At 44.7% G+C, this 10,641-nt stretch overlaps 1 long non-coding RNA gene across 1 annotated transcript in view; it reads left to right on the top strand.

Annotated features, from left to right (window-relative positions):
- The first annotated feature begins 595 nt into the window (after nt 1-595).
- The window catches only part of LOC115472746, a 45,840-nt gene continuing 35,794 nt past the window's right edge, over nt 596-10,641 (top strand). The window contains exon 1 of the long non-coding RNA XR_003942555.1: nt 596-608. This is a non-coding gene — a long non-coding RNA (uncharacterized LOC115472746). The remainder of the gene's footprint in view (nt 609-10,641) is intronic.

Raw genomic sequence — 10,641 nt, 5'->3', positions numbered from 1 at the left:
ATGATGTGTTGGAGTTCCTGTTATTGATTATTATGGTAAGTCTTGTTAAAAAAGTAGGTCTTTAGTGATTTTCGAAAGTTGATAAGGTCGTGAATATTTTTTACGTTAAGTGGTACTGTATTCCACAGTTATGTGCCAATGTAAGAAAAGCAGGATGCATGTACTAGTTTGTATTTTAAACCTTTACAACTAGGGAAGTGGAGTCCCAAGAATGTACGCGCTGAGTTTTTAGCGTTCCTGGGAGGTAAATCAATAAGGTCTGACATGTATGCCAGAGCATTTCCATGAATGATTTTATGGACCAATGTGCAAACTTTGAACATAGAACGTTCCTTAACTTGGAGCCAATGACTTGGGGAAAATCCGCTGCTTATTTCTGGGATAAGCAGCATAAAATGTATTGAACTTTTGTTGTGATCTTGCCAGGTATTTGTGACCTGGATTGGCCACTGTTAGAAACAGGATGCTGGATTTGATAGACCTTTGTTCTGTCCCAGTGTGGCAATACTTATGCACTTATGACTGTGGTCCAAGACACAAATTCCTTAGAGCTTATTGTAGCTTAGTAAAAGACACCTAAATATATGAATTGAGTTGGGTAGAAGACTGTTCTCCTTTTTCTTTAAAAAAAAATAGTCTAGAGTGATGGTATATAAGAGTTTTTATATTGTATTGTATGTGTGTGACTGGTGATTCTGTGTGTGTGTATATGTGTTTTGATTATAGCTCAGAAAAAGCTCCACTTCTCACCCACATACAGAGGATATGACATCTCCGTCTCTCTTCCAAGATCAGATTCCTCCATGAAGTGTCAAACCTGCAGGTTTCTGTTTGCTTGTTACAACTACAGTATTAAATTTATGTTTGATGTGGGAAAAGTCAAGACACAGCTCCCTTTCTGTGCCCTATTTTCTCTTGGCCTCAGCTTTTGATGAAAAATCTGTCCAAAGGATTTACCAATAGCCTTGATTATTTTTATTTAAGAAAGATCAAATTAAGGCATTTCAGAGTGGAAGACATTATAATTAGGAGCTGAACAAGAATAGGGAATGTGGTCCTGCTGCTTGGAAATGCATTTAATACTGCAGTGATTTTGTGTGTTTATTTCTAATGCATTTTCATTTTTGTATTTTATATATTCTGCATATTGTACTACTCTGTTGATTTCTATTTTGTGATTCGGTTTTTACCATGTCTTGCCTTGGCCACATTAGCGATAGAGCAAAGAACATTAAACCCCCGTTTGAGGGGCATAATCGAACGGGGTGACCAAGTTTTCCTGAGGGCGTCCTTGCAGGACATCCTTGCGAAGGGGCGGGGAAACCCGTATTATCGAAACAAGATGGGTGTCCATCTTTCGTTTCGATAATACGTTGGGGACACCCAAATCTCAACATTTAGGTCGACCTTAGAGATGGTCGTCCCCGGTTTTCGGCCATAATGGAAACCGAGGACGCCCATCTCAGAAATGACCAAATCCAAGCCATTTGGTAGTGGGAGGAGCCAGCTTTCGTAGCGCACTGGTCCCCCTGATATGCCAAGACACCAACCGGGCACCCTAGGGGGCACTGCAGTGGACTTCAGAAATTGCTCCCAGGTGCATAGCTCCCTTTCCTTGTGTGCTGAGTCCCCCAAAACCCACTCCCCACAACTGTACACCACTACCATAGCCCTTAGGGATGAAGGGGGCCACCTACATGTGGGTACAGTGGGTTTCTGGTGGGTTTTGGAGAGCTCACATTTACCACCACAAGTGTAACAGGTAGGGGGGGGGGATGGGCCTGGGTCCGCCTGCCTGAAGTGCACTGCACCCACTAAAACTGCTCCAGGGACCTGCATACTGCTGTCAGGGAGCTGGGTATGACATTAGAGGCTGGCAAAAAATATTTTTAAAGTTTTTTTTTTTAGGGTGGGAAGGTGGTTAGTGACCACTGGGGGAGTAAGGGGAGGTCATCTCCGATTCCCTCCGCTGGTCATCTGGTCAGTTCGGGCAACTTTTTGAGGCTTGGTTGTAAGAAAAAATGGACCAAGTAAAGTCGCCCAAGTGCTCATCAGGGATACCATTCTTTTTTCCATTATCGGCCGAGGACGCTCATGTGTTAAGTACGCCCCAGTCCCGCCTTCGCTATGCTTCCGACACGCCCCTGTGAACTTTGATCATCCCCGCAACGGAAAGCAGTTGAGGACGCTCAAAATTGTCTTTCGATTATGCCGATTTGGGCGACCTTGGGAGAAGGACGCCCATCTTATGATTTGTGATTTGTGTCGAAAGATGGACGCCCTTCTCTTTCTAAAATAAGCCTGCAAGTGAACCTGCAGTTTTGCACCCTCTGTAATTAACTTCAAGCCTCCCAGGAACTCCTCAAAATCCACCCTCCACGATTTTGATTATTAAGCTTAATCACCTTCCTACCAATTTTCCCAGAATGATCCTGTAAAAATGAATACTTGGAACTTCAGGCCATGTTCCAAAAGGAATTCACCTGGTACATAAGCACATAAGCACCGCCACGCTGGGAAAAGAGTAAGGGTCCATCAAGCCCAGCATCCTGTCTCCGACAGCGGCCAATCCAGGCTTCAAGAACCCGGCAACCCCCTCCCCCCCAAAAAATAATTTTTTAATAATGTTCAATGGACTTTTTCTTCAGGAATCTGTCCAAACCCCCCTTAAACTCCGTAAGGCCAGCCGCTGCCACCACATTCTCTGGCAACGAGTTCCAGAGTCAAACTACACGCTGAGTAAAGAAAAACTTTCTCCTATTTGTTTTAAATCTACTATATTCTAGCTTCATCTTGTGTCCCCTGGTTCTATTGTTGTTTGAAAGTGTAAATAAGTGGTAAATAAGATAGTAACATAGTAAATGTACGCAGATAAAGACCTGTACAGTCCATTTAGTCTACCCAACAAGGCGGCCAGAACTGTATTTGACACTTTGTGCAAATACTCTTCTGATTAATAATGGACAGATTTGGATGGGCTGTAGTGGGGCTTCGATGACAGCTTCAGCAGCAGAAGAACAAAGCCGGTGCTGGGCAGAGTTCTATGGTCTGTGCAGAGCCGTAGCGAGGGGAGCTGACACCCGGGGCTGGTCGCCGCTGCGCACCCCCCCTCGGGTGCAGCATGGCTCACCCTCCTCCCGCTGGAGCGCACCCCCCCCCCCCCGGAGTGCATACCTCCCTCCCCCGGAGCGCATACCTGAGGCGAGGGACGGGCGGGAGGGCCGATCTGCCCCTACTGCACATGGCTGGGCTGGGGTGTGTCGGCTCCGCGCTGGTTCACTGCTCTCTTTGTCCCGGAACAGGAAGTAACCTGTTCCGGGGCAGAGAGGGCAGTGCACCAGCACGGAGCTGACACCCCCCAGCGGCGTGCACCCGGGGCGGACCATCCCCCCCGCCCCCCTTCCTATGCCACTGGGTTTGTGCCCTGAAAAAGGCAAGAACAAATCAAGATCAAATATACATATGTAGTATCACATCATACCTTATGTTATGAGTTTGTCTCGTTGGACAAACTTGACGGACCCTACAGGTCTTTATTTGTCATCATCAACTATGTTACTCATGGGGCCTTTTTATGAAGATGCGTAGGCAGCTACGCGCGTACAATGCACATCAAATTAGAATTACCGCCCTACTACCACATGCCCCGGGCGGTAATTCTAATTTTGGAGTGCATCCAAAACACACGGCAGAAAATAATTTCTATTTTCTACCTCCAGGCGCTAACCGGGCGGTAATTGGCAGTGTACGCTCGCTGACGATTACCGCCCAGTTAACGTGTGAGACCTTACTGCTTAGTCAATGGGTGGTGGTAAGGTCTCAGGCCCAAAATGGACGAGCGCCAATTTTCACTTTGCCGCATGTCCATTTTTGTCCCCCAAAAAAGAGGCCTTTTCTGCAGGTGCGCTGAAAAATGAACCTGCATGCGTACAATACACGCGTCTACACCAGCGCAGGCCACTTTTTGGGGCACCTTAGTAAAAGGACCCCTTAGCGTCCTAGCGTGGGGTTTTCCCATGCACTAAGATCATTTTTACTACAGCAGTAAAACGGCCAATTTTCCTTTTTTTTTTTTTTGCATTAATGGCCATGTGCTAATTTTGCTATTGTGTAGCAAAGAGAGGGAGCAAAGTGCAAACAAAAGTCCAAAAAAGCAAAACAAAAAAGCACCAGAGGTCTTCAAGAAGAGGGAAAAAATAAAACCTTTAATCATGTGTTTAGATAAGAGAATCCTTGAATGGACCCGACACAGTCCATGTTTTGGCGCCCAGCGCCTGTGTCAGGGGTCTTATATCAGTTTCAGGTAGCTTACTTACAAACTATGGAGACCCAGACTCCAGGGCAGCTTCTCACATGTCCCCTTGATGCAAAAGTAAAAAACATTTTTTTTATACAGGTAGCCATGCAAATTAGGAACTTATTGCAGGTTGTCTGAGCGCATCCTGTGGTACGCCATTTTAAGCTGTAAGCATGTGTGATACTATTTACCACAACTCAGTAAAAGGACCTCTCATAAATGGGTATAAATGTTTATGCCAACCTTAGAGCTGGAGTAAGTGCCCATGCTTGAGTGTGGCGAGTATTTTAACTAATTAACTTTTTTTATATTAAGTGCAGTGAGTATTTTAATTAATTAATTGAGGGCTGCCTTCACAATCATGGCAGATTTGATGAAAACACATACAATAATAAATCAGATTATATACAACATAAACCAAAATTCATAAGATAAAGAGGCATCTAATGCAGGTTCATATCCTCATAAGCTTGCACAGCTATCAAATGCTAGAGTGGAATGGGTAGAGATGAATCGCTTGTTTACTCTTTCCAAAAATACTAGGACTAGGGGGCATGCTATGTAGTACATTTAAAACAAATCGGAGAAAATATTTCTCCACTCAACTTGTAATTCAACTCTGGAATTTGTTGCCAGAGAATGTAGTAAAAGCAGTTAGCTTAACAGAGTTTAAAAAAGGTTTGGCTAATTTCCTAACAGAAAAGTCCATAAGCCATTATTAAGATGGACTTGAGAAAGTGCACTGCTTATAAACAGCATAAAATCTGTTTTACTGTTCTGGGACTTTGCTTGGATTGGCCACTGTTGGAAAGAGGATACTGGGGCTTGATAGGCCTTGGGCCTGTCCTAGTATGGCAACGCTAATGTTGTTAGGTTCTTATGCTCACATACAAACTGAACAATATATATACTACAAGCTTCCGATATATACACTGGCTTCCGATCAGATACCGCATCCAATTCAAGCTTCTCCTCCTTACTTACAAATGCACTCACTCTGCTGCTCCACCCTACCTCTCTACCCTCATCTCCCCCTACGTTCCTGTCCGTAACTTCCGCTCACACGACAAATCCCTCCTCTCAGTACCCTTCTCCACCATTGCCAACTCCAGGCTCCGCTCATTTTGCCTTGCCTCACCCTATGCCTGGAACAACCTTCCCCAATCCCTACGACAAGCCCCCTCCCTACCCATCTTCAAATCCTTGCTTAAAGCTCACCTCTTCAATGCTGCATTCGGAACCTAACCTTTCGAACATATAGGTTGCCCCAATCTGTCTGACCTATCTGATTAACTGTACATTTGTCTTTTTAGATTGTAAGCTCTTCGAGCAGGGACTGTCCTTCCATGTTAAATTGTACAGCGCTGCGTAACCCTAGTAGCGCTTTAGAAATGTTAAGTAGTAGTAGTAGTAGTAGTATGGCAACGCTTATGTTGTTACGTTCTTATGCTCACATACAAACTGAACAATATATATACTACAAGCAAAAAAGCCCGTTTCTCCAAAAACGAAATGGGCCATAGGAAGGCTATTGTCGAAGTGATTTCTCCTCTCTCCCCTGCCCTCCCCTCCATGTCCAGTGATTCTCCCCTCCCCTCCCCTCCCATCCATGTCCAGTGACTCGCCCCAGCCCCCACCTGCCCCCCTTTCAAGCACCCGAGTTCCAGTTCAACCCCAGCCCTCACCTGCCCGCCCTCTTCTCCCACAACTGTCCTCCTTTCCTTCCTGCTGCCCTTCCTTTAAAACGTTTATACCTCAAGTTACAGCGGCGTCAGTGAAAGCGGCAGGCTCGGCTCATCTCAAGCCTTCCTTTCCCTTCCCTCTCAGTGTCCCGCCCTCCTCAGATATAATTTTCTCTTTCCGCGAGGGCAGGACACAGAGGGAAGGGAAAGCTGGAGGCGAGCCGATTACGTAGTAGCTCATTTGCATATGGTTACGAACCCAGCCATCCAGGGACGCAGATTGACAAATTATTATATAGGTGATTCTCAGCTATACCCCCGAAAGCAGCCAAAAATAAATAAAAGTTAAACAGTTTCCTAAGGGCTCCAGTGTCAGGTACCATCTTCAGTCTTCTATAAGTTACACGTGTAAGTGAGAGCCCCGTCTGTGTCCTGCGTTCTATCGTTTATGAGAATAAGTGTGCACACGCACATGTAAATGTTAATATTCCATTCACAGGCTGGTGGTGCACGTAAATGTGAGCTCCTGGGTTACAGATTGCCCTTTTCTAAGTATATCTGAGAATACCTGAGCTCCACAGTTCACACCGAACTCCTGATATGATCCATTTGCATATTGTAACGATTCAGACGGTAGTAATGCAGATTCGTATTATTTATTTTATAGCATTTATACCCCGCTCTTTCCCGCTCGATAGCAGGTTCAGTGCGGCTTACAAGGTGTGGTACAATGGTATAACAGAGATAACACAAGGTATGGTACAAAGTACTACTACTACTACTAAACATTTCTAAAGCGCTACTAGGGTTACACAGCGCTGTACAATTTACATAGCGGGACAGTCCCTGCTCAAAGAGCTTACAATCTAGTAGACAAGTGAACAGTCAAATTGAGGCAGTCTAGAGTATCAAAAGATGATCCAGTTAAATGAGTAGGACAATAGGAAGAGATGTGGGGGAGAGGATAGGAGTATGGGTAGTGCTAGTGGTGTGGATTAAGTTCGAGAATTAAGTTGGGTTGTTTAGGTAAGCTTGTTTGAAGAGGTAAATTTTCAGCAGCTTTCGGAAGGGCACTACTACTACTACTATTAATCATTTCTATAGCGCTACTAGACTTACGCAGCGCTGTACAAATTAACATGAAAAGACAGTCCCTGCTCAACAGAGCTTACAATCTAAATTGGACAGACGAACAGACAGCTAGGGGTGGGGAAATTGCAGTGGTAGGGGTGATAAGTGAGGGTGTTGAGTAAGAGAGTCATGGTTAGGAGTCGAAAGCAGTAGCAAAGAGGTGGGCTTTAAGCCTAGGCTTGAAGACAGCCAGAGACTGAGCCTGACGTACCGGCTCAGGGAGTCTATTCCAGGCATAGGGAGCAGCGAGATAGAAGGAACGGAGCCGGGAGTTAGCAGTGGGGGAGAAGGGGGACGACAGGAGACATTTACCCAGCGAACGAAGTTCACGGGGAGGAGTGTAGGGAGAGATGAGAGTGGAAAGGTACTGAGGAACTGCAGTGATTTAACCAGAGCTGACATTGTGATGTCATAATGCCTCAGTCCACCAATGCCTAAGAGCCAACCTCATCAGTGATGTCACAATGGCTTGACTGTCCTATACTTGGCTCATACTACTACTACTACTATTAAACATTTCTATAGCGCTACTAGACTTACGCAGCGCTGTACAAATTAACATGAAAAGACAGTCCCTGCTCAACAGAGCTTGCAATCTAAATTGGACAGACGAACAGACAGCTAGGGGTGGGGAAATTGCAGTGGTAGTAGGGGTGATAAGTGAGGGTGTTGAGTAAGAGAGTCATGGTTAGGAGTCGAAAGCAGTAGCAAAGAGGTGGGCTTTAAGCCTAGGCTTGAAGACAGCCAGAGACTGAGCCCGACGTACCGGCTCAGGGAGTCTATTCCAGGCATAGGGAGCAGCGAGATAGAAGGAACGGAGCCGGGAGTTAGCAGTGGGGGAGAAGGGGGACGACAGGTAGGTGTTCATTGCTTGTTCGAATGTGTCGCGGTATTGCGTTCCAGAGTTGGCTGTATTAGACACCCCCTTCTAAAAAAAAAACACCTTTGGGAAAAATATTTAAAGTCCTTGAAGCTGTGTGTCAAAACTGATAAGAAGCTGATAAAAATGTGTGGGAAAGTTTGCTGGATTGATTCAGCATGCCTCCCTCTGCTCAGCACACACGTTCTCGTTAACTCTCTTGGCTGCTGTGTTTGATCTGAGCGGGTTAAAGACCTGAAAAAGAATGTCAGGCATTCGGCTGGGCCTTCACAGGAGCTGATAAACCACGGGGGCAGCCTGGTTTGTGGGACCTGGCTTTACACCTGTCCGACACTTTCACTCACATTTGTCACTTTTCAGCCCAGCTGCCAAGGTGGTGACAACCGGGGGAAAGAAATGAGACCCTGGGAGTCAACAAATAAAAAAGTTAAAAGTGCAAATCTGATTTTCTGACACACCGCAGTATATTAGGGCTTCTTTTTTTTTCTTTTTCCACTATGGGTGCAATTAGGTCCCTGAGTGCAGTCGGTAGGGCCTGTTCTTCAACTGAATCTGAGCACCTAAATTCCATCCCCTCATATTTAGGTACCTGCAGTTATACCAGCCATAGAGCTGGCATAAATGCGGGTTCCTAAGGGGCCCTTTTAAAAAGCGGTAGTAAGCCCAATGCAAGCTTAACGCAGGCTAATCTGGAACTATCACTGGCCCAACGTGAGCACCGCATAGTAACATATGGTAACATTGTAAATGATGGCAGATAAAGACCTGAACGGTCCATCCAGTCTGCCCAACAAGATAAACTCATTTTACATGGTATGTGATACTTTATATTTATACCCGAGTTTGAGTTGTCCTTGCCTTTCTCAGGGCACAGACTGTAAAAGTCTTGTACTAAAAGTTCTGAAGATTCTGGAATCCTAAAGAGTTACAAGATTCTGGAATCCCAATTAGTAGCAACATTCCATGTAGAACCCCAAAGAGTAACATAGTAACATAGAAAAATGATGGCAGATAAAGACCTGTATGGTCAATCCATTTTGCCCAAGATAAACTCATTTTACATGGTATGTGATACTTTATATGTATTTCCGAGTTTGACAAAAATGATAAAGGGAATGGAACGACTTCCCTATGAGGAAAGGCTGAGAAGGTTAGGGCTTTTCAGCTTGGAGAAAAGGCGGCTGAGGAGTGATATGATAGAAGTCTACAAGATAATGAGCGGAGTAGAGCGGACAGATGTGAAGCGTTTGTTTACACTTTCAAACAACAACAAAACCAGGGGACACAAGATGAAGCTAGAATATGGTAGATTTAAAGCAAATAGGAGAAAGTTTTTCTTTACTCAGCGTGTAGTTAGACTCTGGAACTCGTTGCCGGAGAATGTAGTGACAGCAGCTGGCCTTACGGAATTTAAAGGGGGTTTGGACAGATTCCTGAGGGAAAAGTCCATTGAACATTATTAATTTTTTTTTTTTTGGGGGGGGGGGGTTGCCGGGTTTTTGAAGCCTGGATTGGCCGCTGTCGGAGACAGGATGCTGGGCTTGATGGACCCTTGGTCTTTTCCCAGTATGGCGGTGCTTATGTACTTATGATTATACCGATTTGGCCAGCTTCAGGAGATGGCCGGCCATCTCCCGATTTGTGTCGGAAGATGGCTGGCGATCTCTTTCGAAAATAAGCTGGATAGTACCGTAAAGGCGATCGCCAATTCCGGTATGTACAAATGCAAAGTGATGTAGTGGTAGAATAAAGTGGACTTTGCTCCTTGGAAGTTATATTCTGTTGAAGAGTTTGCAATATCACACCCTCCGAGTGTACATTTGGAAGTGCTTTTCTTGCGATATTAATAGTTTTATCAACTTTTGCCAAGAGATTGTCCTGGAAATAAGTCTGTTGCCACAACAAGTAATTTCCTGCATCTGTCTGTGGCCCAAATAAAAATGTGCCTGTTTTAATTAGATGAAGTGTGTGCACAACAGGGGCAGGGTAAACAGAAGATTGCACCCTACTTGACAAGTTCCGCATAGGATATGGAAAGTGTTAATGAACGGGCATAGCTCACACTTTGTTGCCTGAAGCTGATTGTAGAGGGCACCATGAAGCCAAAGCTGAATTTTTACACTGAAGCCCCTCAGTGTATGACTGTAGCACTGGATAGAGTTGTCACCTCTTTACCTTCTTCCTTGAGGGAAAAATAATACCCCTGTTACTTTCTCTTAAACGTTTTTCTAATGCAGGGGAGTTCACAATGGACACTTCTCCGAACATGTGTCTTAGGAGCTTTTGAATGTTGTCCTGCTGACTGTAAACATATGCAGTGTTCAATCAGGATAGGTAAATGTTAGGTCAAGACGTACGGATATAATAACGAATGTTTGAGAGATTCCTCCCCACTGCAATGTCTGTTCTTTTGCTGTTTTTGGATTTTGTAATTTTGTGTCTTCTGCTTTCTTGAGTTTCTAGTGGGGATATGCACAGGATAAAAGTTATTAGTTCGTTTTAAGTTTTCGGAACTTTTTCAGTTTGTCTCACATATTCGTCAAAATATTGTTATTATTATTATTAGCATTTGTATAGCGCTACCAGACGCACGCAGCGCTGAACACCTGATACAAAGAGACAGTCCCTGCTCAAAAGAGCTTACAATCTAA

This window comes from Microcaecilia unicolor, chromosome 6, assembly GCF_901765095.1.
Source record: "Microcaecilia unicolor chromosome 6, aMicUni1.1, whole genome shotgun sequence".
In the NCBI taxonomy this organism is placed as follows: domain Eukaryota; kingdom Metazoa; phylum Chordata; class Amphibia; order Gymnophiona; family Siphonopidae; genus Microcaecilia; species Microcaecilia unicolor.
The sequence above is the reverse complement of the archived record's forward strand: the minus strand, read 5'-3'. Positions and strand labels throughout refer to the sequence as shown.